Here is a 27,599-nt window from a genome sequence, read left to right on the forward strand (position 1 = left end):
GTTTGAACAAAATGTGTAGGTCACTGTAGTTCACTGTTAAAAGCTTTCAGGATTTATTCAGGAGGTGACATTTAAGTTGTGTTTTTGCCTTTTTTTTTTTTTTTAAGATTTTATTTATTTATTCATGAGAGACACACAGAGAGAGGCAGAGACATAGGCAGAGGGAGAAGCAGGCTCCATGCAGGAAGCCTGATGTGGGGCTTGATCCCAGGATCCTGGGATCATGACCTGAGCCAAAGGCAGATGTTCAACCACTGAGCCACCCAGGCACCCCTATTTTAATTCTTAAAACCTTAACACATTTCAATAATCTGTTGTTGGAAAACAAACAAACCTCTGGATGAAAACACAAGTCTGTAAAAGTTTTGACTGTTTTCTTAAAGGTGATAAATACTCAATTCTGAACCTACTTTAGAGATTATTTTTCACTTGTTATAGCTATGCAAGGGAACTAGAGCAATGCTTTTCATATTTATTTTACTAAATCCCAGAACTCAGCGTGTTGGCCAAGATTCATCGGCACTAACAGCAGTTAGTACATCTTGTAACAACTATTTTCAAAATAGTCCTAAATCTTAGAAAATTGTGTTAATTGTTTATTATCATACATCAGGGCTAATATCAGATTGATAAAGTCTACAGTTATTGAGATGGACTTTTTTGGGATGTTACCCATTTTTGTTGGTCATTACTTGTTACTCTACCTCACTTGGTTTCATGAGCAGCTGACATTTTCTTTCTATTTGTGATTTCAGTGATAATTGTTTTGTCCTTGATTGATCCCATATTTATATGTCTGTTAGCCTGATGGAACTGCTTGTATTGCTGTGGCCATAACCAGTGTGTTTTAAGATGTAAATTGGAGTTAAGTCCAGCGATCAGATTATAAACATTATAATCATTCAGGATTACACTTAACAGCAGTGTATACTCCTGTGAATGATTCTATTTTTATTTCCTTATGTGACCGGCAGAGTATTTTAGTTGTGATGTTTAGATGTGGAAGAAGACATGTTGCCCTTAGTACATGGCAACAGTATCTTTTAGAATTTGCTTGAAATTTTTATGCCATAAAATGGTATCATGGTTTATTTATTGCTTTAATTTCTTGCTTTAACTGAGGGGTTTTAATTTTATCTCCACAGGAAAACAAAATACTTTTCAACTAAATGATAGAAACATTAATATCAGCAGTTATCATTATTTTGTAAGGGGGTTTTATAACAAACCTTAGGCATCTAATTTAGCATTATTTTGTTGTGACATAAAGGAGAAACTATGAGAAAAAATCCTCAGTAATTTATATGCGCTATATTTGTGTCACCATTCACCCCTAAGATCTCTTGTAATTTGACCTTTGTGGTAGCTATAAAAAGTTAGACGAAAACAAGACCATAGTGAGGTATTTATTTAAGGCAACACATTGTTTTAGAATCAATTTTAATGTAAACATTATAATGATAAAATTAGAAAAATCTACTTGTTATGCATATGACCTTAAAATGCTAATTACAAATCATTATTAGTCATTGCTTTAACGTTCATTTCTCTACTCTGTTCTCAACTAGAAAAAATTGTCACTTTAAGGGATTCTATTTTGCCTTCATATGACAGTGCTAGAATTTCCTAAAAGGAAAATGAACATTTTCTAAAAGGGAATTGATTGCTAAAATATATGTTCAATAACCTTGAATACTTATTGACTGGGTCCTTGGCAAAGAATGAATGAACAAATATTTACTGAGTGTCTCCCATGAGCCCAGCCCTGTTCTAGGCATGGGGTGGGGGGGTAGCAGTCAACTGAGCAAAATTGCTGCTTTTATAAGGTTACATTCTATAGCCTAGAATGATCTACTTGACACACTTTCCCAAACCCCTGTTTTTGTTTTTTAAGACTTTATTTATTTATTTATGAGACACACACACACACACACACACACACACACACACACACAGAGAAAGGCAGAGACAAAGGCAGAGGGAGAAGCAGGCTCCATGCAGGGAGCCCCATGTGGGACTCGATCCTGGGACTCCAGGATCACGCCCTGGGCTGAAGGCAGGTGCTAAACCGCTGAGCCACCCAGAGATTCCCCCAAACCCTGTTGATAGAGTTATTGTTGAACTATAGTGGTAATCTGTTTTTTCCAATTGGGAAATTCTGACCAATGGTTGATTTCAGATTCCTGTATTTTTAATGACATGAAAGTTGCATTTGGAATTAGATAGTAGCCATGTGTCATGTGGGAATTTTCCATGAATCCCTATAGAATGAGAGTTGCTCATCAAAGCTTTAATGTTTTAGGTCAGTGATTCTTAAACTTTAGAGTACATTTGAAACAACTTTGGAACTTGTTAAATGTAGACTCTTAATCCCACTTGGGATTTTTTTTTTTTTTTTTTTTAAGATTTCATTTATTTATTTGAGAGAGAGTAAGAGCTAGAGAGATCACAGAGGGAGAGGCAGGAGCAGACTCTACCCTGAGCAGAGGACGTGACATGAGGCTTGATAGCTTGATATCAGGACCCTAAGATCATGACCCGAGCTGAAGGCAGCTGCTTAACTGACTGAGCCACCCAGACACCCCATAGAAATTCAGATTCTTTAGATTTAGGTATACACTTAGAAATATGCATTTTTGACAAACACATGGTTCTGATGATGCTGGTACCTCAACAATATATTGAGAAACACTCGTTTTTAGATTTATATATGTGGTATTTGCTAATATTACAAACTCAATCTAATTATACTAATTGCTATGAAAATTACAAACTTACAGATAGCCTTAGCTGTTCATTGGTGTAGATGAGATATATGATCCATGTGAGAAATTAATTTTAGCATGAGATGTAGGAAATGTTTACTTTCCCTGGAGAATTATGGTATTTTATCCAAGTGCTTAATGTCAAATTGTAACTGACCATGTTTCTCTTTCCATTTTGCTAGTCAGGCAGCTTTTCATCAAATTGATAGTTGAACAATAGTCAGAAATTCATCATGATAAATACTCTAACTCTTTCACACCCTCCTCCTCCAGATCTCTAGAGTCTGTAATTGTTTCTTCCAACCTTTTTTTCTTTGTGGTTCTGATGATAAATTTTTATTCGTATTTAGCAGTTATACTTCCATAAACAGCCCCAAATGCTGTGTGGGATGACATATGTTATAAACAAAATACTTTAATTCAGACTTTTATTAATTCAGACAAATATTTCTTCCAATTTAGTCTAATTTAGGTAGCACTATGTTAAAGAGGAAAGATATTTCCTCATTTTGCAGTTGTCAGATTTTTGAAATTTGTATTCATTTACGAAATACTGAGAATGTGGTTAATAAATACTGACATTTGTAATAACCATCACCCCAGGCATATGTGATTATGCAGGTGTGATATGAAAGAGACAGTGTGCTGGAGAGTCCTGGACCAAGAACCATGAGCCTGGGTTTTAGTCCTACCTCTATTTATAATTACCTGTAGGGCTTTGGAAAATCATAGCCTCTTTGAACTTCTGGTTTTCCCTTTATGAAATCACATGATTTGGAGTAAATAATCTCTGAGGCTCTTTTAGGCTTATTTGCAGATTAATATAATTTCCTTAAGATTTATAAAATATTAACCTTTTAAAAGTATGTCTTTAACAGATAAATGAATATATTTAAATGGGATATCTTTATTTAATTGGACAATCCATCCTTAGGAATTGATCATTATATAAAGAAATGGGCCAGACTCAATTCTGTGTAAGAAGCTTTTTACACATAAGACTGAAAGCCTAGGTAAAGATTTGCTGACATCTCAATCTCTGTCTGTTTCATAGTAGCTATACAAAAGAGGATATGGGTGTGAGTATATACTTTATCAGAAAAATCAATTTACATTCAGACAGATGTAAAGGTTTCATCTTCAGGTTTGTCTCAATACTTTTCCTCCTATTACCTCCAATACCCATTCAAGCCTTCTGTATACTTAATCTTGCTCACTCACTTGATACTTCAGGGTAGACCTCACATGGAGGTTACAAACCTTTGACATGGTGATTTTCTAATGCTAATTTATGAGAAACTAAAATCAGCCAGGAGAATATTTCTCTCTGTCTTAATTGCTCACCTAATAGTCTAGGCTTATAAAATCATTTTTTGATGACTCAAAAACACACTTCCAGTGTTCACTGTAATAGCCATGATGAGAACCTCAAAGCATTCAAGGCTTCTCAATAGAATTTGCTTAATATACTGTGTAATCTTGTTGCCTAGAGAGCAAGAGACTAAACATTTTCAGCACTTAGTAGCTTGGAGCATCCTTTTCTTTGTTTCTTCTATAATAAACCTTCAGACAGAGTGGAAGCTGTCAGCATATACCCAGCAGCAGCACTTTTTAGACATCCAGTTAGCAAGAAGATCTGTAGTCAAGAGCACACAAACCACAATCAGCACTAATTAGTCTTTTTATTTTCCCCCACTGTGCTGGGACAATAGGAATTGTCATCAAGAGCAGTGGCCATTGGGTATTGTACTAACAAGTGCGTGTTCTTTGTCAAGCTTACAGTTTTTAAGAAATGTTTGTCTCATAGAGTGTAGTCCCAGGGACCCTATTAGAGGAGTCTACATCATTGTAGCTGAAATTTATGTTCCATTTTTTTTCTATTTTGACATTCTGTAAAAGATATTCATTGATGATTATTAGATAGCAAATTATTTCTTGAGGACTGTCAGGAGTTGGCTCTCAGTAGGCTAACTGGGGCAACCACAACTTTTCACCCAAAATCTATTTTGGGACCTATGTACTTCCCATTGTGGTAGGTACAAAGGTTTGTTACACACAGTCTCACCCCTGAGGGAACTGAGGAGCCAAGGCATTGGCTTATAAAATTGTGACTAATTTGTGAAAAAGAACCCCAAAGGATATCTTCAACAAAAACAGTGCAGAAAGTGCTGAAAGAATGATGTGGAAAATAAATGCTGAGTGTATAGGAGGAACAAATTACTGTGGATGGGAATAGTCAGGGGGGCGCCATTACTGAGGAAGGTGCTCTTCAGCTGGCTATGATTTTATGGCCAGTGAGGAAGGGGTGGGATGTTTCCCATAAGGAAATAGTAGTGCAATATTAACATGAGAGGAAAATGGGAATCCAGGGTATAGATCAGACCTGCTTCTAGAGTAGGGTTTGGTGACTATAGAGGGATTTGGGGAGGTGTCATTGAAAAGGTAGACTGATGTCGCAGAATAATGTATCCTATAGATGCTGGCTCAGAAGTTGGAGTTCTGTGCTGTAGGTGATGGAGAACAATCAACCAGGAGGAAACAATCATTTAGGAAAATGTAATTGTAACATACAGGAAAAATAGAGCAGTGGTTTGCAAAGTGTGGTCTATAGGCTCCTGGGCTTCCCCTCAATCTTTTTAGGGATCTATGAGGTCAAAACTGTTTTCGTGATAACACTAAAATGCTATTTACCTTTTTCACCATGTTGACATTTGCACTGGTCATTTGAAGTGATACAAAGCAGTGGTGGTAAAACTTTGTGTCATCCACTACAGAGATTTGTAAAAATGTGAAACAATGGCACTTGCCTTACTACGTTTTTTTGTTGTTTTTTGGGAAATGCAGTTATTTTCATATAATATATGTAACTTGTGTTTATATTTACTTATTTGTTATTTTTGTAAAAGATTTTATTTATTTGAGAGAGAGAGAGAGAGAGAGCGAGCAGGGGGAGGAGCAGAAAGAGAGGGAGAAGCAGGCTCCCCGCTGAGCGGAGAGCCCTGACATGGGTGGATCCAAGGACCAGGATCATGACCTGATCCCAAAGCAGATGTTCATCAAACTGAGCCACCTAGGTGCCCTTGTATTTATATTTTTTAAGTTTATTAATTTTTACACGAATGTCTTAAAGCTATCATTTTAAAATGAGAGCTTTATGAAATTCTCAGTTTTAATTTCAAATATAATAAATATCAGTAGCTATTACCTAAGTAATAGAACCTACCTCAAAGGGTTGTTGTGAGGGTTAAATGAGTTAATAATTGTGTCACAGATTAGTGCTTTCATTCTTGTGGTGCTAAGAGTTTCCTAGGAACATGGGGCATTTCAACACTCTGAACCATTGGGAAACTGCCATATTTGTAAATAATCTTTCATCATCTGAAGTTTTTCAGCCCCAATCCACCATGTTGTTCATCTTTGGTATGTCATGGGCACATTTTAGAACAAAGTAAAATATAGAAGCAAATGAAGTCAACAGGTAAAACCTTCATAAAATATGGTCCTATAATTGTGATGCCATATCATAGTTGAATTTTGAACTGTCACAGGTAAATCATCTAATTAGTGAGTTACTAGTCCGAATCAGTTATCAGTATCTTCTTCATTTTTTCACTCCTTAATTGATATCATAAATAAATACATGTGTGGACGTGTGTGTGGATAGATAGCACTAGGCATGGCAATGTAACAGTGGTAAAGAAGACTGATCCTTTTTATCAAGGTCCTTTTACACAGGTCAAGTTTCATGAGTTCCTTTTTCTTTCATACACCATTTGTTGTTTATTCAAAGTTCAGTGGGTAGACCAGAGAAAACGCAAAATATGACTGTGAAATAGCCATTCATTATAACTTCTTTAAAAAGTTTTATTGAAAAGATTAGCCAGGGACGCTGGGGTGGCTCAGTGGTTGAGCCTCTGCCTTCGGCTGAGGTTGTGATCCTGGGGTCCTGGGATCGAGTTCTGCATCCAGCTCCCCGCAGGGAGCCTGCTTCTCCCTCTGCCTATGTCTCTGCGTCTTTCTCTGTGAGTCTCTTGTGAATAAGTAAAATCTTTTTTTTTTTTTTTTTAAGAGGAAAGACTAGCCAGTTTCATCAAAGAGAGGTAGAAGTCCATAGGGGAGATGATAACAAATTATTGACTGTATTTGGGGTAAAGAAGTTATTAGGGTTAAATGAGGTCATAGGGTTGGGGCCTAGATCCAATAGGATTAGTGTCCTTACTAGAGGAGACATGGGAAAGCTCATTCTCCCCTGTCTCTCTGCCATGTGAGGACTTAGTGAGAAGGTGGCTCTTTGCAATTCAGAGAGATCTCATCAGGAACCAAATGCCCTGGAACTTCGATCTCAAACTGCCTAGTCTCCAGAACTGTGGGAAATAAATTTGTTTGTTTTAGCCACCCGATGAGTGGTATTTTATTACAGCAGCCTGATTAGACTAATAGAGGGCTTGATGGATGAAAAAAATTTACCTGTCAAGATTGAAAGCAAGGAAATCTGTAGTCTTGCTTTATTGTAAGAACTGATGCCAGTTTGAAGGGGACTATTATTATTTTTTATTATTGCAAAAATACATAATGTTAGATTTGCCATCTTTTTAAGTGTGCAGTTTAGTAGTAAGTATATTCGTTTACATCACTGTGCAAAAGATCTCTGGAATGTTTTCATTTTGCAAATCTGAAACCGTGTACCTACCGTGCACTAATTTTTCCTCTTCCTTGTTCCCAGCCTTTGGAAACCAACTTTCTACTTCCTGTTTATATAATTTTGACTACTTGAGATACTTCATGTGAGTAGAATTATACAATGTTTGTTCTTTTGTGACTGGCTTATTTGGCTTCGCATAATGCCCTCAAGGTTTTTCCATTTTGAAGCATGTGACAAGATTTTCTTATTTTTTTAAGACTGCATAATATTTAGTTGTAAGTATATACCATGTTTTATTTATTCATTCATCTGTCAATGGACATTTGGGTTGATTCCACCTCTTAGCTGTTTTGAATTGTGCTAAGTGTGAAGGGTATTAGTTATCTATTTATACCATGAAATGATTTTGAAAAGCCCATTCTTTCTTTCTTTTTTTAAAAGATTTTATTTATTTATTCATGAGAGACAGAGAGAGTGCGCGCGCGCGCGCGAGAGAGAGAGAGAGAGAGAGAGAGAGAGGAAGAGAAAGAGAAAGAGAGAGGCAGAGGGAGAAGCAGGCTCCATGCAGGGAGCCTGATGTGGGACTCGATCCCGGGACTCCAGGATCATGCCCTGGGCTGAAGGCAGTCGCTAAACCACTGAGCCACCCAGGGATCCCCCAAAAGTCCATTATTTCTAAGGGCAGTGGATTCATTTAAGTTTCCACATCAGTGATAATGATATATAATGAGTACCCGTCAGTACTATGGTGAATAATAGTTGGAGGTGTGAAAGAGGACTTTTAAAACAAATACAGAGAAGCAACTGCAAAGAACTGTTGTTAATGGCGTAGTTGGCATAAGTCAATTATACCTCAGTTCTTGTCATATAATTCATTTGAACTTTTATAACTGCTGTCATAGACAAATCCCCGATGGTTTTCTGTCAGTGATAATATGATTACTATAATGTATAAAGTCAACTGCTAGTTGTCTCTAGAGACTTACTAATTGAAAACAAAGGACTCAAGAGTCATTCTAATTCCTTTTGCATTCCCTCCCCACCTCCCCATCTTTGTTTAATCCTTGTTACTTACAAGTGTGTTTTTCTTAGAGGGTTTCTTCTGAGATGTTGGCTACCCTATCCCAGGCTTTGGACCTTCTCTCTCTCTCTCTCCACTGTCTCATCCAGTCTCATGGTTTATTGTATTTTACTTTATTTTATTTTATTTTATTTTATTTTATTTTATTTTATTTTATTTTAAAAGAGTTTTATTTAGACGCAGGCTTGATCCCAGGACCCAGAGATCATGACCTGGGCCAAAGGCAGATGCTTAATCAACTGAACCACCCAGGCACCCCCAGTCTCATGGTTTTAAATATCATCTATGTGGTGATAATTTATGTATCCCATTCCTGCCTACTGCCTGGATTCACATCTATATATTAAACCTCCATCTCTGCCTCAATTTCTGTAGCAATCTCCTAATTGGTCTCCTTGCTTCACACTGTAACCAGGAAAATCCATTCCTGTTTTTGTTTTTTAGGATGTTAATTTTCTGACTTTATTTTATTTTATATCTTAGGTACTTTTTAAAAAATAGGCTTTTCAAAAGTTTTAGGTCCAGGGGCACCTGGGTGGCTCAGTGGTTGAGCATATGCCTTCGGCTCAGGTCATGAGCCCAGAGTCTTGGGATAGAGTCCCACATTGGGCTCCTCACAGGAAGCCTGCTTCTCCTTCTGCCTATGTCTCTGCCTCTCTCTCTTTGTATCTCATGAATAAATAAAATTTTAGAAAAAAAGTTTTAGGTTCATAGCAAAATTGAGTGGAAGGTACAGAGATTTTCCATATTATCTCCTGCCTCCACATACACATAGAAACTCAATCTTTTTGACTTATGGGTGGTACTATGCCTTTCCCTGTTTGGTACCTTCCATATGATATAGAGAGTGAAAGCCGTATTTCTCACCTACAAGGCTCTTCATGACCTGGGCTCTGGCGACCTTTTCTTTCTTTCTTTCTTTCTTTCTTTCTTTCTTTCTTTCTTTCTTTCTTTCTTTCTTTCTTTCTCTCTCTCTCTCTTTTTCTTTTTTTCTTTCTTTTTTCTTTCTTTCTTCTTTCTTTCTTTCTTTCTTTCTTTCTTTCTTTCTTTTCTTCTTTCTTTCTTTTTCTTAGATTTTATTTATTTATTCATGAGAGACATAGAGAGAAACAGAAACATAGGCAGAGGGAGAAGCAGGCTCCCTATGGGGAGCCCAATGTGGGACTCGATCCCAGGACTCCAGGATCACGCCCTGAGACAAAGGCAGACACTCAACCACTGAGCCACCCAGGCATCCCTCTAGTTGGTTTTCTACGGAATCTCTGGCTGCCTAAAACAGTGTTTAGTATATAGTAGGCTCTTTATGCCAACTTTTTGAGTGAACATGGATGAATTTTGTGCTAATTATTTTTGAATGTTGGTTCTGCCCCTGTTTGTATGCTCAGCTGTTCTATGTCTTCACAATCTGCTCTCCCTTTCATTCTTATGCAAGAAATTAGATTTTGCTCTAATGGGTTTTTATTCATTAGAATATTTCTTTTGAATTTAAGGACCTGCAATTATGTTCTTTTCATCGTCTCTAATGACTTTCTCTTTTGTTGCCTCTTTCACTATCCATGATCAATGCATCAAACCTGTGTATTTGTGAATTACTTCACACCCAACATGCTGTTTGATTAGTAGAATATTTTCTGAGTTATCCACTGAAAATACAAGCCCTCTTAGATGTAAATTCCCTCATGTTCTCTGTGTTTTTTATTTAAACTTCAAATTGTATTTAATTTTTTAAAAAAGATTTATTCATTTGTTTTAGAGAGAGAGAGAGACAAAGAGAAAGAATGCACTAATTGGGGGAGGGGCCCAGGGAGAGGAAGAGAATCTTAAGTGGATTCCCCGCTGACTGTGGAGGCTGACTTGGGGCTGGATCCTGGGATCGTGACCTGAGCCAAAATCAAGAGTCAGACATTTAACTTACTGAGCCACCCAGGCACCACAAATTATATTTAATTTTTTTTTAAAAAAGATTTTTATTTATTTATTTGAGAGAGAGAGGGCAGGAACAGGGAAGAGAGGGATAAGCATACTCCCCACTGAGCAGGGAGCCTGACATGGGGCTTGATCCCAGGACTCTGGGATCATGACCTGAGCCAAAGGCAGACAGATACTTAAGGACTGTGCCACCCAGGTGCTCCAATTTATGCTTTCTTAATCTTTCTGTTAGCCCTCCTTCCTACTGCCTCATCTCCACAGCTCTTTTACCTCAGAAGTAAGCTGTTATTTTCTCATTATCAAATCCAGTAATTTTTCTTCATCTTCATACCATATGACCTTTCTGATCCATCCTATATTTCATAACCGTATGTCATTTTTGTTAGCTTTCTTTAGCTTCCTTGTTTTTCTTTATACTTATTTGGCCATTCATATGTTATTTATTTTATTGGTACTTGTTTTTCATATGCAACAGCAACAATATGGGTGCTAATTGAGGTTCTATACTCAGTTACTAGGAACCAAAACCCAACTCAGACCAATCTAAGCAATAACAAGAATGCTAACAGTGGGCCTGATTCATAGGCTCTAATATTGTCAGTAGAATCGTCTGCACTGTATTTCTCCATACTGTGGGCCCCATGTGGTGGCAAAGTTGATCACTGACCATTCTAGGCTTACATTATCATTATAGCTAACAATCCTGGGGAACAGAGAATGTCTGTTTTCTGATAACTTTGTAGATGTCTGAGGTATACTCTACTGGCTTGCTTGGGTTCTGTGATCATCCTTGAGTCAATCACTATGGCCAAGAGAAGGGAGGGCTTGGAATTACCAGACCTGGATCACATACCCACTCCTGGAATTGGGATTTTGTTTATATCTTTTTCTGAAACACGTGGCCTGAAAATGGGAGAACGATGGGCACTCAAAGAGATACCGAACATTTTCTCTTCCTATTCTGTACATTGTATCCTGGGACTATGGTGTCCACTGTCCTAACTTCTGTTACCACCTATGCGCTGATACCTTGCAAATCTCATAATACAAATGAACCCTAATTACACTGGAAAGCCATTGGAAAATTATTTTTTATTTATGTTTTTTGGTAGTTTTATGGTTTTATTAACACAAATATGACATGCACATAAGCTGTCTATTCATTTTCTTCTCTATGCAGCCTGGCATTGGGATTGGTGACTCTGATGGCCAGCTGGGCTGCTCTTTCCATAATGGCTTTGCAGTTTTTGGAAGATACATTGTGAGCAATCTCTACACATTAAGATTTGTTGCACATCAGCAGCACCTCAAGCTCCTTGATGTTGTGGACTAGGAACTTCTGGAAGCCATTGGGCAGCATGTGCTTTGTTTTCTTGTTGCTCCTGTAACCAGTGTTGGGCATCAAGATCTGGCCCTTGAATCTTCTGCCTACCCTATTGTCAATGCCTCTGGGTTTCCACCAGTTGTGCTTAATTTTGACATATGGATCTGACTGGTTGCGGATGAACTTCTTGGTCCTCTTTTTAACAATCTTGGGCTTCACTGGAGGTCTGAGGGCAGCCATGATGCCCAGCAATCGATGGCTGCCACCTCCGCAGGTGGCGCCGAGGAAGAGAGGGGGCCATTGGAAAATTAAATGGAGTCGATGTTATTGCTCTAAGTGCAATGGTTGGTCCTGATGAGGAAAATTCAAGGCACAGTGTGGTTTGTGGAGTATCACTACCAGGATCTGGTAAGTGAATTCAATAGCTGAGTAGGTCAGTATTATTCAAACAGGAATTACAGGAATTCTTTCTTCTCATCAGGAAGCCTTCTAAAGCCTCATATGAAGCAGAATCCGACCCCACAACTAAAGGAGGACTAGCCGGAATCATTGAGGCATCCTGGCCCTACTCAAGCAGGTTGGTTTTCAGCATAAAACGTAGTGCTGAGGACAGATTAGAAAAGTGGATAGATTCATTGGGAAGAGCATAGGATGGTGGCAGGCAGGGGTCCAATATGGATGGGACCAGTACAAGGCAGGGATGAGAATTGCAAATCTGTGGCTTGGAGTCCAAACTCTGGGTTTATTCTTATGTAATAAGGACCAGATATGGTTAGAAGTGTAACTTTGCTATAAACTCAAGATACTGTAAATGCTCAAAGATAGGCTTTTGTGCATTTCTGTTTTTGCCAGTTGAATTTGTGTTTCCTATTTGTAAGTAATGAATTACAAATGAAACAACTAGATGGGATTAACTAATCTCTAAGATGTCTTCCAACTATACAAGTCTGTAATGCTTAGAGTATTCAAGAATATAACTAATAACATAAAGGCAGAGATTTTGTCAATTTTTCCCCATGGATTCATTAAGCTAGAACATTACATTGCACAAAATTGTTTGTTGAGTTTCAAAAACTGTTGCTATACATGGAGAAAGAAAAGTGGGCTTTGGCTTTTATTCTCTATCTCTCCATTAAAGAATCAGATTTTTTTTTTTTTTTTGTAATTTATTACATGAAAGGGGGCTGATAACAGTTTGATAGGAAGAAAACTCTGGTAGAGAAAGGTCAAAGACATTTGTAATGCTGATTTCAAACAAGTTTACTTTCAGTTTACTTGAATGGCTCTTGTTCTTACATGAAGAGAAGAATAGAGGTTGATAGAATCATAAGAAAAATGTTTTATTTTAATATGTATTTTTAATTAGCTTTGACTCTAAAGAAAACCCAGGTATCCATATAGTACCATTCTTTGGAAGGCTTTTACTGCATGATGGTATAATGTGAGAAATTCCCTTAGGATCATTAAACAGGAAAAAAAAAAAAGAAAAAAAAAAGAATCATTAAACAGGAAACTGGAAATTTGAAGTTGTGTTTTTTAGAGCTGCAATCATAATTGTTGGTAGTGTCAAGTTGTAAAACCAAATTAGAACACTAGATGGCATGAGATGCAAGTTGAAAAACATTAGTGTTCTCAGGTAGTAAGTGTAATAGCTGCTCTATACCTGTACCCTAGCTTACTTTTGTATGTAGGCATATTAATCTGGGAAATTCTCACTAGGGAGAATGTGAATTTTGTTTGGATCTTTACTTATGAAATACATATAATAAAAGAAACAAAGAAAGCATTAAGCTCTTAGTTGAAGAAAAATCATTTAAAAAAAGCAACAAATTTTATTAATCGAAGTCATTGGATACTGAGTTAAAAAATTAGAAAGGGGGCACACCTGGGTGCTTCAGTTGGTTAAGCATTTGCTTTCGGCTCAGGTCATGATCTCAGGGTCCTGGGATGGAGTCCTACATAGGGCTCCCTGCTCAGCAGGGGGTCTGCTTCTCCCTCTGCAACCCCCCACCCTTGTATTCTCTCTCTCACTTCAATCAATCAATCAATCAATCAATCTATCTTAAAAAAAAATTAAGGGCTATTAAGGGATCAATAAAGTTAGCCCCAGGCAAAACTGTGGAGTGGGGGAATTTTTTTTTTTTTTTTTGGAGTGTGGATTAATTCTTCTCTTTGGTATCTTGTGGGAATCAAAATAGATGGTTCTCTCTACTTTGCCATTTACTTTTGGGAAGTCCCTTCTCCCAGCTGCTGCTCTTCTTACTATCCTCAGCTGCTCCATGCTAACTACTGTGGGCACCCAACAAAGTCATCATCAAATCACCTGCACATTCATCAAAACGTGCCTCTTCTATGTCTCATCCCTTGGGGTCAGAAATTTGAGTTCTTTCTGTACCCTGGGTAATCAAGAAACAAACCATGCCCATTGGTGAACAGAACGACTTCAGCTTTGTTTCGTTCTAATGAACGCATTTCATACAGATGAAGTGCATTTTCATACAGGTCCTATTACTCAAGATCTGAGCAGGAAATGGGCACATGAGGTGGGAAAAGTGGGGAGAACATTAACTAGTGGTGGGGAACCGCACTGGAAGCATCAACAAGGGGGAAAATGGTACCACCCGTCGCCATGGAGTAGGTGACTCCCATGAAGAGCTGGGGACAGAAATAGAAGAACCAAGGCACCATAGACTTAAAGCTCCAGCCTCGAGGTGGTGGTGGTGTATATGTTTCAGTGAAGAGATCAACTGAAGCATATGAAAATTTTTAAGTGTTTATTTGAGCAAAAATTGATTTAAATTGAGCAGCGTGGAATCCAGCCAATAGAGAGAAACCCCAAGGAGCTTTACAAAATGAAAGACTTGTAAGCAGAAGGGAGTAGGAACAAGTTATAGTAGACCAAAACAAAACAAAACAAAACAAAAAAAACGGATTGGTTATTGCAAGGTTACTCTCCTTTAGGGGATGGCAAAGGTCTCTCAGGCAGATTACCTAACTAGTGCTGATCAGGTGACTCCTTTTTTTTTTTTTTTAAGATTTTATTTATTTATTAGAGAGAGAGAGAGAGAGAGAGAGAGATAGGCAGAGACACAGGCAGAGGGAGAATCAGGCTCCAGGCAGGGAGTCTGATGTGGGACTCGATTCTGGGACTACCAGAACCACAACCTGGACTGAAGGCAGTCTCAACTGCTGAGCCACCCAGGTGTCCCTGATCAGGTGATTCCTGATCGACTGAGTTAAAATCTCATTTCAGAGCCAGAACTGTAATTAAGTCTTAGTATGGTGATATGAAGCTTAGCATGAACAATTCTATTTCGGGTCTGTTGTCCTTTTTAAAAAACAATTCCCCACTTTTGATCAGACTCTTAGTCTGAGAGACTTGATAAAAAAAATCTAAGGCATTAGCACTATTATCAGTTACTGCTCTGGAGTTTTTGCAGTTTTTGCTAAATCTCTTTGTCATTCACAGGTCACACACTGTTGGGTTCACATTCTTTAAGTTGGTCATTCTCTTTTTTCCCCTTTTACAATATTCTATTCTTAGGGAGGTCATTTGTTTGGTGGTTAGCAGCTGTGAACATGCATTTAAAGTTTTTGAGAGAATACGGTGCCCTATGATTATTATGAGCAAGATCATTCCCAATGTATGGAGTGTACTTTATAGTCATGGTCCACAAGACCCAAATCAATCAGACTCAAATAAGCCAAAGGAAAACCCTTTTGAAGGAGTCACTTTCTTAAGCCAACTAGCTTGTTCAGTGATCTTATGTAGCTGAGTCTCAACTTCCCCAGAAATGTTAATCTAAGTGCAGCAAGTGCTGCTGACCATAGCAGAGACATCTCCTTGCCTAACTAAAGCATAGTGAAGGGCTATCTTACCATCATGAACAACAAGGGCCAGAATGTGAAGACTTCCGTTGGGTTGCTATTTCTCTCCTACTCGGTGGGAAGCCTTCTTCTCCTTCTCCCTCTGCTGGTCCATCTGCTTGTGTGCTCTCACATGATCTCTCTCTCTCTGTCAAATAAATAAATAAAATCTTTAAAAAAAATGGCAGGATAAAACAATAACTGTTTGTAAATGACAAAAGATTTTAAAATGCCCAGGGTTAAAGATCCATATAAGAGTTCATTATAAGGGAACTGACAAGGAAATTTGGTTATTTCTGTGATATATAACATTTTAAGATAATACCTGGAAATACTACTGTTAACCTTATATCAGGGCATATCAGACTTTTAGGAATTTCTTACAATTTTTTAGCATAGTTATTTTCAATAACATGCACCCATACCTAATAAGGTTTATCATCACTTATTTGGCAATGCTTCTCATGTAATTTAACATGGCAAATAAACCTAATTAATTTAGTATTTCTCCTGTACAAAATAAGAGATAAATCCTTTGAGATTTTTCAGGGATTCTCAGGGAAATCTCAAAGTTACTTTGAAGTCAAAAAGACTACATTTAAATATTATTTTTATTTATTTGAGAGAGAGAGAGAGAGAAAGAGAGAGCATGATCGGGGAGGGGAAGCAGAGGCAGAGAGAGAAGCAGACTTTCTGCTGAGCAGACAGCCTGACACAGGGCTAGATCCTACAACCCTGGGATCATGACCTGAGCCAAAGGCAGACGCTCAACCACTGAACTACCCAGGTGCCCCAACAAAAGAAGATTTTATTTATTTGTTTATTTATTTATTTATTTATTTATTTATTTATTTATTTATTTATTTATTTATATTTTTAAGAGAAGATTTTAAAGGCAAATACAGAAGGTTACAGAGTTGTGAACAAAACTTAGCTCTTAATATTGGGAGAACTGGGTTTCTTTAAGTGATTAAAGACCTGATAAAGGCAATGTGAAGCATAGTAAGTTATTTTGGTAAGACAACATCTTTGCTTTTCACACAGATTATTCAAAAAGTAAAAGAACACAAAAACCTTTCACAATCTCTTATCAAGAGCAGACCAATAATAATAATAATAATAAAAAAACTGTCTTTCTAACAGAGAGAGAATAAAATTTGCACTGATGTACTTTTGATATTAAAACTCATTTTAGAGCCTTAAATAAATCCATTCTACTCTTAGCCACCTTGACTACATGTAAAATTTTTTTCCCAACAAAACTTCTACAACTATTTATATCCATTCACATTTATTGTAGTTTTTTTTTTTTTTTCTCATTCTGGAGCAATGATTCATTTTATTTTTCTTACCTACTTTTCATACACATTGTTTCCTTCCAATCTTGTTATTTCTAAGTAGTTTTAATTATATGTGTTAATTAGAATTCCTTACCCTTAGAATCCTTTATTCCTTTTTTTTAAGAATTTATTTTTATTTATTTGAGAGAGAGACAGAGATAGCAAGAGAGAGCATAAGTGGAGAGGAAAGGGAGAAGCAGGCTCCCCACTGAGGGCTCCATCCCAGGACTCTGAGATGAACCAGGACCTGAGCTGGAGTCAGATGCTTAACTGACTGAGCCACCCAGGTGCTCCTAGAATCCTTTATTCCTGGTGAAAACTAAGAAGTAAGCAATTGTGGATGTCTGTTACACTAGGATTCTCTGAATTGGCAAATTTATAAATACCTTTCATAATTTCTAGAATTACATTCTTTCACAAATTATTCAATGTAAGACAAGACACGTTAATTGATTGACCCCCATATTTTTAGTTCCTTTGTAATGAGAAGCCAAAAGTAGATACATTGGCATTCAATAACTAATGTTTCAGTATTTTATCTTATTTGGAAATGATCTAGGTATTTAATGAATACCCATCATTTAACTTATCTCAGTATAACATTAAAGTTTCAAGTTACCAAAAAAATTATGGGAACTTTTTAAGTTAACACACCAAAAAACATGATTATCATTGGAAAGTTCATTTATATACTTTTATCTTAATTCCATATATCTAATTACTTGTTCTTAATAATTATGTTTAGATTAGTCATGAAAATTTTATGAGACATTAAACAGCTAACCGTTATTTTAAATTATTTCTCTTGTTGACAAAGTCTGTAACAGAGATAATAAGCTTATTTGACTTTTAGTAAACCTAGGTAGAATAAATGTATTATTAATGCTGGTAATATGCCTTTTAAAATTAAGCTCACAAAGTTAAACCACCTTAAAAAATATTTTTATTGAAAATTATCTTCAAATGAAATTGGAAAATATTTGGATTAATTTCCATGTTTCTGAGAATAGGCTTGATTTATATAAATACTTATTTGTATATAAGCCAAGTAAATAGAGGTCTTACAAATTAATTTTGGCTATACCATCTGGAGGTAGAAAAAAATCACATGTTTATAACATACACACAGACGTATGTAAACATACAGACAAAAGCAGACAGATATAGCTTTTATTTTATTTTATTTTATTTTATTTTATTTTATTTTATTTTATTTATTTTTTATTGGTGTTCAATTTACTAACATACAGAATAACCCCCAGTGCCCGTCACCCATTCACTCCCACCCCCCGCCCTCCTCCCCTTCTACCACCCCTAGTTCGTTTCCCAGAGTTAGGAGTCTTTACGTTCTGTCTCCCTTTCTGATATTTCCCACACATTTCTTCCCCCTTCCCTTATATTCCCTTTCACTATTATTTATATTCCCCAAATGAATGAGAACATATAATGTTTGTCCTTCTCCGACTGGCTTACTTCACTCAGCATAATACCCTCCAGTTCCATCCACGTTGAAGCAAATGGTGGGTATTTGTCATTTCTAATAGCTGAGGAATATTCCATTGTATACATAAACCACATCTTCTTTATCCATTCATCTTTCGATGGACACCGAGGCTCCTTCCACAGTTTGGCTATCGTGGCCATTGCTGCTAGAAACATCGGGGTGCAGGTGTCCCGGCGTTTCATTGCATTTGTATCTTTGGGGTAAATCCCCAACAGTGCAATTGCTGGGTCGTAGGGCAGGTATATTTTTAACTGTTTGAGGAACCTCCACACAGTTTTCCAGAGTGGCTGCACCAGGTCACATTCCCACCAACAGTGTATGAGGGTTCCCTTTTCTCCGCATCCTCTCCAACATTTGTTGTTTCCTGCCTTGTTAATTTTCCCCATTCTCACTGGTGTGAGGTGGGATCTCATTGTGGTTTTGATTTGTATTTCCCTGATGGCAAGTGATGCAGAGCATTTTCTCATGTGCATGTTGGCCATGTCTATGTCTTCCTCTGTGAGATTTCTGTTCATGTCTTTTGCCCATTTCATGATTGGATTGTTTGTTTCTTTGGTGTTGAGTTTCATAAGTTATTTATAGATCTTGGAAACTAGCCCTTTATCTGATATGTCATTTGCAAATATCTTCTCCCATATAGCTTTTATTTTAAAGTTTTAGCCATGAGACAGCTCCAATAATGCAATACTCTTTCTTTCTTTTTTTTTTTTTTTTGTAAAAGAACAGTTGGATCCAAATTGTGTTTCTGGCAGATGGGATAAGTTAAGGTTATCCACTCAGATGACAGATGGCTAAAGATTTTTTACTAATATTTGTGCAAGAGAGTTTTAAGACTTTTTACAGGTCTTGTCACTAAAATAACCTTCCTTTTCCTTTTTTCTCCTTCTCGTAAAAATTTCCTGGTTTCTTTCTTTCTTTCTTTCTTTTTTTTTTTTTTTTTTGCAGTAGAGTTTTTTTTTTATTTTATTTATTTATGATAGTCATCACACACACACAGAGAGAGAGAGAGAGAGAGAGAGGCAGAGACACAGGCAGAGGGAGAAGCAGGCTCCATGCACCGGGACCCCGACGTGGGATTGGATCCCGAGTCTCCAGGATTGCGCCCTGGGCCAAAGGCAGGCGCCAAACCGCTGTGCCACCCAGAGATCCCATTTCCTTGGTTTCTAGGGCAAACTAGTAGAATACTTCCATCTCAAAAAGCACAGAGAAAGAATACAAGTCCCACCAAAATGATTTTTGTTCCCTAAGTCTAGATTTTTTACAGTTCCCTTGGGCCTTTTGAAATGAAGAGGCGGAGGTTTGGGATTGGTAAACGGGATAGGTAGATTTTGAGTTGTTTCTAGAGTCATTTTCTGTTCCCGTAAAGATTAAATTTTTAAGACAAGTACGGTTGTTTGTGGTTCCTCGAAGAACTGAATTGCAAACCGAAGGGTATCTAGAGGCTGACCTACCACCCATCCAACTATATTGTCCTCAGTTTGCTTCTTTATATTATGGAGAAGATTTTTAACTATGGTGTAAATGGAAAGATCCCTATATTCTAGATTTAGAATTGTGTGTCTTGGAATGTTTTAATAAATCCTTCCACAAAGGTTTCAGGATGATTGCTGCTGGGTACATAGTTTCATTTTAGCTTAGGGAAGACGGAAATTCCTATCAGGCTCTGAATATCAGCTTCCAATGTGGCCACCTCCGACCATAGAGTTACTTCAAACAAAAACCAAAAGCACAAAAATTGTTTTCAAATATTCTGTCAGGCTTCAGCTAACAATAGTAAACACTCCTGTCAGTATTTGAACAACCCCTTGGACTCAAGTGGCATCCACAGAGAGGGTACAAAAGATACAAGAATGGAGCCATTCCCAAAGATAACCAAATGACAGACTGAGACAATTGCCCTGAGAGTGGGCAATGGTGGTAGGATCCTAGCAGCAAGTGGAGTACGGCCCACATTGCTGTCCAGCCAAAGGGGATGAAACCTGCATTTCTGTTTGACCATATTTTGAGGCTTCAGCCTGATGGCTGCCAAGCCAAGTTCTTAGGACACAAAATGAGACAACAAGAAGGCAATAGCTGTCCATGGGAGAGTAAGGATCAACAACCAGTGGGTCCCTGAAAGGAAATTCACAAGTCACAATTGAAAGATCCAATTCTTAATGTTTTTCGCCTGCCAGTATGAATTTGAAAAGGAAAAATGTAGAATTTTGCTTTCCTCCCCCAACCAGGTACTACAGACAGAGATCTGGGAGAGCTAAGGTGGATAAGAATTCTTACCCCTTTCTGGCTTCTGCCAGTTTTCCCAGGATCCTGTCTGCAGGCTCTGGAGCAAGTGGGGTGCCCCAGCAGGTCTCATGCTGGTCAACCGAAACTATAGAGAAGGGAAAGTACTTTTCCCTCTACCCCTTATGGCGAGTGCTTGGCTGAGACCCCTTTTTCTCTGGGACCCCTCATAAATAGATAAGCTTATCTAGGTTAAAAGTCCTCCACAGTGCTCACTGCAATTCAAGTCTATCTTTGATAAGATTTGCAATTCAAGATTATTTTTGATAAGGTTAACCAAGCATATACAAATGATCCTCAGTTGAAACATTTGCCGATTCAGACACAACTGCTGCATAACCCGCTTTTCTGATCTCTGATTCAGGTAATGCCACTGCAGTCTACATGTGAGCAATCCTGCATTCCACCTTCTTCCTACTTCCCTGTGAGCCACTCATTTCTGTATGCTTCTTCAATATTGCTGGAACCGTTTCTCCTCTCCATACTGTTTGCTACTGCCCTGGGTTGGATCATTTCCCCACGTGGGTCATGTGCTCCGGTCATACTGAATTCCTTGCTTTTCTTCAGACTAGCTGTAGATCTCTGTTCCTCTGCGTTACATCTCTTCATTTTATCTGCTTTGTTTAATCAGCTTGTATCAGTCTCTCTGGGATGGGAAGCCCTAACTGACTTCTCCAGTAAGCTTCCCACTCCTTTGTCTTGATTCTTGTGGTACTTTGTACATATTTCTAAGACATTATAGCTATACTACTGTGCTGCCTGTGCTGATTTCTATATGTGTGTCCTCGGGATCTTGAGACTCTTGAGAGTTGGGACTTTATTTTACTATCTCAGTATCCCTGAAGCATTACTAAACAGTCATATTTTCTCTAGCTTTATAAGTGTTGCTATCTTGTGGCAAATTTCTGTCTAATCCATTCAATGTAGCCTTAAGATGGAAGGCTCTAGGTTCCAGGCGTCAGCACATGCCTTCAGGGCAGGAGTCCATTGAGTACCTGTTTATCACATGGACTCCTACTTCTTCTTGATTCTGTGGCTTCTGAGGACCTCTTTTACTGTTCATATTTTTAGCTATTTACTTAAAGAATCTTTCTTCTTTATTCCAAGTCATCTCACATTAGTGTTTTGTCTGGAAGGATTTGTCAGGATATCTTGTTCTCTGTATTGCCAGAGGCCAAAGCCTCCTCCATTTGGCAAGGAGAAACAATTTGCTTTAAAGAACATTTCCAGATTTTGAGAGGAACTATTACTCTAAAATTTTTTTGTGAGTATGAACAGGGAGAGGAGGATGGCAAAGAGAACTTTAGTATTATGTGGTCTTGATAGGCTTTACCAATTAAAATATTATATCTAGCATGGAATATTTTCAGAGAAGTAGCCCACCATTTTTTGCCTATAACAAATAGTAAATTCTTCAGAATTAAGCAACTAATGGTAATAGCCCAGAAGACAACTTTTTAAAAACATTTATGTAATCCTTACCATCTGCCAGCCACTATTTTAAGATGTTTACAAATATCAGCTCATTTAATATTTATGTATCTCGATGAAGTAGGTAGTGTTATAACAGATTGATTAACTGGGACATGGAATCATTAATTAAGTACTGATTATGATTATGTGGCAATTATTTTGCTACCTGCAGAGGTAAAAAATGTGAATAAGACATGCTTTCTTTCTTCCAATTCTCACTTCTAGAATCTAGCACAAAGTTTCCCGGGATGGCAGACGTGGCTTCCATTGAACAGAGGGACACCTCTGTAGGAACCTCCTTACATAGACAGTTTGGGGTGGGAAGTGTGAGTGAAAAAGGTAAATATATACAAAAGAAAGCAAGCAGGGAGATGGATAATTTGACCATTTGCTGATTTATTCTTATTTTACCTATACTGGTGCCCTATTTCTATTTTCTGGGACAGTTTTCCTCTGCTCTGGACACTGCAGATAACATGTGAATGTAATAGATAAGTTTAAGCATGTTAGTTTCAGAGAATTTATTTATTTATTTATTTATTTAGCTATCTATCTATCTATCTATCTATCTATCTATCTATCTATCCATCCATCCATGAGAGACACACACACAGAGAGAGAGAGAGAGAGAGAGAGGCAGAGGGAGAAGCAGGCTCCATGCAGGGAGCCTGATGTGGGACTTGATCCTGGGTCTCCAGGATCAGGCCCTGGGCTGAAGGCAGAGCTAAACCGCTGGGCCAGCCGGGCTGCCCCTCCTTTTTTTTTAATTTAAAGACCGTATCTATTTATTCATGAGAGAACACAAAGAAAGAGAGGCAGAGACACAGGCAGAGGGAGAAGCAGGCTCCTGACGGGGAACCTGATGTGGGACTCCATCCCAGGACCTTGCAATCACAAATCACAACCTGAGCCAGAGGCAGAGACTCAACTATTGAGCCACCCAGGCACCCAGTTTCAGGGAAATTGATGAGGAAGGAAAAAGAAGATGGCACATCACAGAGTTCATTAATTGTCATTTTTCCTGTAACTTCAGTGAAACAAGGAAAGTAAAATTTCTGACTGTTCTAAAGTAATAAGTCAAAAGATTATCTGCAGTGTAAACATGGCTGCTTTGACTTCTCATTCCAGTTTGTATAATCAACTTGTAGGCCACCTTGAACAATTTGTGCTTGGGCATTTTTTTCACTACCTAATTCTCAGAATTGTAAAATAAAAGAAAAACTAAAATGAAGTCTATCAAAATATCAAAAACTAAAGCTGATAAAGAAAATATAAACTTTATGAGTTTTTAGATTATTGTTAGTTGAAAATTTTGTGTTTTTGTGAATACTCTCAAGTCATGTGAATATTTCCAAATCCACAAAATTTGCTCTTCATTTAGAGCTGACTCAACTAGTCCAGAATCAGTAATATATGTTCTTAGATTCCTCTTTAAGTACCAGGAATAATTCTATGCTCCTCTTTCACCTGGCTTCCTTTCCTTTTATGACAAATATCATGTAGAAGACCATTAAGTTGTATTTTGGTGAGATAAAACATTCATGTAAATTGATTTAATTAGAAGAACACAATTACTGTATTGATTTTTGTACTAAAGAAAATATTTGTCATTGCACTTGTACATCATATTGGAAAAGTTTTCAGTTAGCAGTAATCGCACCTCAGATAAACCTCATTGGCTGTGATACTGCCACTGCATGAAGCTTGTATGTTGTATTAGAAACCACACAGAAAAATTTTAGAAAAATGGAGAAAAGAATTAGGCCACGGCTTGCAAAAAATATATATTAAAATAACATTTTTAAAGGGCATATTAGTAACAAGAGTTATAGGTGAGATGAAACAAAATGAGAGCAGTAGATCTTAATATTCAGGAAAGCTAATGGAACTCAAGTTCACATCATTATAAAAAGCATTTCAAAGGACCAGAAATCCACCCTACTTGGTTCGAGCTTTGTGCATGATTCTGAACCTTATATGACAGGAATGGTAATGAAGCATCAATAAAGACAGCCATGATGATAAAAGATCTTTAGGTCATAGATCCTTGTGGAGACTAAAAATATAAGGTCAGTGCTCATTCTTGAGAGTGAAATGAAAGGTGAACATGACGAATGTGAATCAAGTTTGGAAGACAGAAAATGTATATGAAAGGAAAGTGTTCAAGGATATAATAGTTCAAAAGCAAGAGGGCATGCAATAGAACAAAGAAGGGACTGATGTTTAAGGAATATTATTTTTTTAAAAGATTTTATTTATTTATTCATGAGAGACACAGAGGGAGAGAGAAGCAGAAACACAGGCAGAGGGAGAAGCAGGCTCCATGCAGGGAGCCTGACATGGGACTCAATCCCGGGTCTCCAGGATCACGCCCTGGGCCAAAGGCAGTGCTAAACTGCTGAGCCACCCGGGCTGCCCTTAAGGAATATTATTGAGAGAGTGAAGTTTAGATGTGGAAATAATGACCAAAGGTGGCCATGGAATTTTCTATTTAGGAAGAAAGAATTTATTAGATATTTAGTAAAATTACATAACAGATTGGAAGGTGTTGTAAGTACGACCTGGATGTTCCTTCATGAAGAGCTTATTTTATGTCTTGGAGTATAGTGATAGGTAGCTTGCTCAGAGGTAAAAGATCACATCTATTGGGCAGTTGATAGTATGTTTTATGCTGCATCTAATTCATTGCTGACAATCAATCACTTGTATACATGAAATCACATTTTGAAATTTTTATTTACGAGTATTTATATGCTGGTGAAACCTCCAGAAACTTGTCATTGGAAGGGTCACAGGGTGGATCAGTTGGTTAAGCATCTGCCTTCAGCTCAGATTATCATCTCAGGGTTCTAGGATGGAACACAGGAGCCTCTGTGTCGGGCTCCCTGCTCAGCGGGATGTCGGCTTCTCCCTCTACCTTCACCCCTCCCCCCTGCTCTCAGGCTCACTCGCTCTCTAATAAATAAATACAATGTTTTTTAAAAAAACATGTCATTGGAGAGCATTATATTTGGCTAGCTATATAAAGAATCAAAAGACAAACATAGGGTCTACCTAGGTAGATCTGGGAGGAGACCAAATGTTAATTTATTCCAACTGAGTACTTTCTTTGTTAAATGGAAGTATACTATATGTACATGAAACTTGCATTTCCCTGAGCTATACCAACTTAAGGGTAAAAGTGTACTTATATTAATCACAGTAAATTGTGTGCTTGGGGTTTTTTTTCCCCCCCTGGATTTTTTACCGCTTACTATTTCATTCTTCCATTACCCCTTGCATCTCTTCTATAGATTTCTGGACATCTGCGGGGCCAGAAATGTATATGTGATCTCACAAAGATGTCTTTTTAGCTGCTATGTAAAGCTTTTCCTAGCTGCTTCTGGTGTCCACAGCTTCCACTAGGCATGGCCATTGGGTACCACCACCCAGTGTCAATGCTGCTCTTGGATGTCCTAATGCAAGCAGTCTCCTATGTGGGACCTCAGTGAAACATGGGCACTCAGCCACACTCGGCCCCCCTCCCACAGATGTGGGAGGATGTCTCTCTCTCATGTTGAGTTTTGTTTTGTCATGTGGATACTAAACTGGTGCTGCTTGGTTTAGATGGCTTATTTAGGTTTTAGTGAGAAGATCATATATATACTGATTTAAACCTAACTTGGATTGGGTTAATGGGCCAGGATAGATGGTCTATGATAAATACTTTGCTTTCTCTTTCCTGATGACTAATGTTATCTGGCCAAGTTATTTATATTCTTTGGATGCATTCTTTCCTGAGGGACTTGCTTGTCAGTCCCGAATGCAAATATATTTCTATATTTCTTCCTCCACCCCTTTTCCCAAATTTGTCAGAAAAATTTAGACATATTGGAAGCCTGAAAATGAGTCACTTAAATAGATGCTAGGAGATCAGGTTGAGTGCAGAATCGTAAAAAATGAAACAAAACAAACAATAAGGAGAAGAGGTGGAGGACAAGTAGAAGAGAAAGGAAAGGCAAAAGAGAAAAAAAAATTAAAAGCAAAGAGTAAAATAAATAAATAAATAAAAGCAAAGAGTAAGCGAGTCTCCCAGTCTGCTTTCCTCCCTTGCTCAGTATGTGGTCTTTCAATATTCTGACTCTGATGTTTCTTTGTTTAATTAACATTTCCCTTCTCTTGGTATCAAAATCGATGTTTCTTATCAGATGGTATCAGTTGGAACCCAACGCAGTCTTTACATTTTACACTTTATACAGTAGATGCGATTTCAGGGTTCAAAATGAAATTAAGTTTTGAGCAGTGATAAGCTTACAGGCATCTTGTTTGATTCTCTTTAGAGAGAATGCCAGAAGTGTCCCCTTATGGTTTCTGAAGAGGAAGAAATTCTCTTTGCAGGTCTTTCCAATTCTCATTGGCCCCTGCCTTGTGCCATAATATTTTTGTTGGTGGCTGGCTACATCTTTATAATATAATTTTCCATGGCATACATTTCTTTCCCCTGGGCCAGTAAGTTGCTGTTTTAACCCAGTTGAGCAGATCATTTTCACAGATGTTTCAGTGACATCAACAAAGCCTGTGAGCTACCAAACACTGTCAGAGCCTGACTCTGTGTGGACTGTGGTTCCTTTAATCTCTGGAAGGTAGGGCTGCACAGCCTCGCAGGCAGGGTGAGACAAGCCCCCAATGCCAGTACACTGGGCAATTTCTAAGGCTAGGCTAGCTTTCAATTCTTAAAGAGAGGAAGCATGGCATATTTATTTGCTGATGAGCATAGCTGAAGAGTGAACATTGGCTATAAATAGCAAAATTAAGCAGGGTATGGCAAGTTTCTATGACATCATTAAAACTTGCTGGAGAGGACGTTCAGCTTTAAAATTGAAATAATTATAATTCACATACTATTGTAATGTATAATACAAAGTGATCTCTTGTACCCTGTGCTTGGTTTTCCCCAATGGTAACAACTGTTGTGTAAAAACAACCAGGATATTAACATGGATGCAATCCACCTATTCCTATTTCTCCAGTTTTACTTCTACTCTCACACATGCATTTATATGTGTGTATTGTATGTATGTGTGTATATTAAGTTCTATGCACTTTTATCATCTTATAGGTTCACGTATCCACCACCATAGTCAAGATACCGAACAGGTCCGATATCACAAGGCTCTCCTGTGTTACCCTTTTATACCCACATCTACTTTTCTTCTGCTCCCACGTTTCCTTAAACAACCACTAATCTGTTTCTTATTGTCAATAAATATAGTCATGCCTGAGGTAACTTTTTTTTTTAATGGACTTTATTTTTTAGAGCAGTTTTAGGTTCGCAGCAAAGTGGAGCAGAAAGTCCAGAGAGTTCCCATATACTCCTGCTTTAACCCATGCATAGCTTCCCCATCCAGAATAGTA

General features: G+C 37.8%; 1 long non-coding RNA gene, 1 other non-coding gene and 1 pseudogene across 2 annotated transcripts in view; 1 reads left to right on the plus strand and 2 right to left on the minus strand.

Annotated features, from left to right (window-relative positions):
* The window catches only part of LOC140624010 (uncharacterized), a 63,260-nt gene that overhangs the window by 24,334 nt on the left and 11,327 nt on the right, over positions 1-27,599 (plus strand). The window contains exons 2-3 of the long non-coding RNA XR_012023567.1: positions 7,489-7,549; positions 12,223-12,318. This is a non-coding gene — a long non-coding RNA (uncharacterized lncRNA). The remainder of the gene's footprint in view (positions 1-7,488; positions 7,550-12,222; positions 12,319-27,599) is intronic.
* On the minus strand, positions 11,541-12,008 carry LOC140623822 (large ribosomal subunit protein eL32-like; annotated as a pseudogene).
* Positions 23,773-23,910, minus strand: LOC140624049 (U4 spliceosomal RNA). The gene has a single exon (XR_012023587.1). It is a non-coding gene; the product is annotated as a U4 spliceosomal RNA (small nuclear RNA).

Source organism: Canis lupus, chromosome 33 (genome assembly GCF_048164855.1).
Source record: "Canis lupus baileyi chromosome 33, mCanLup2.hap1, whole genome shotgun sequence".
Taxonomy (NCBI): domain Eukaryota; kingdom Metazoa; phylum Chordata; class Mammalia; order Carnivora; family Canidae; genus Canis; species Canis lupus.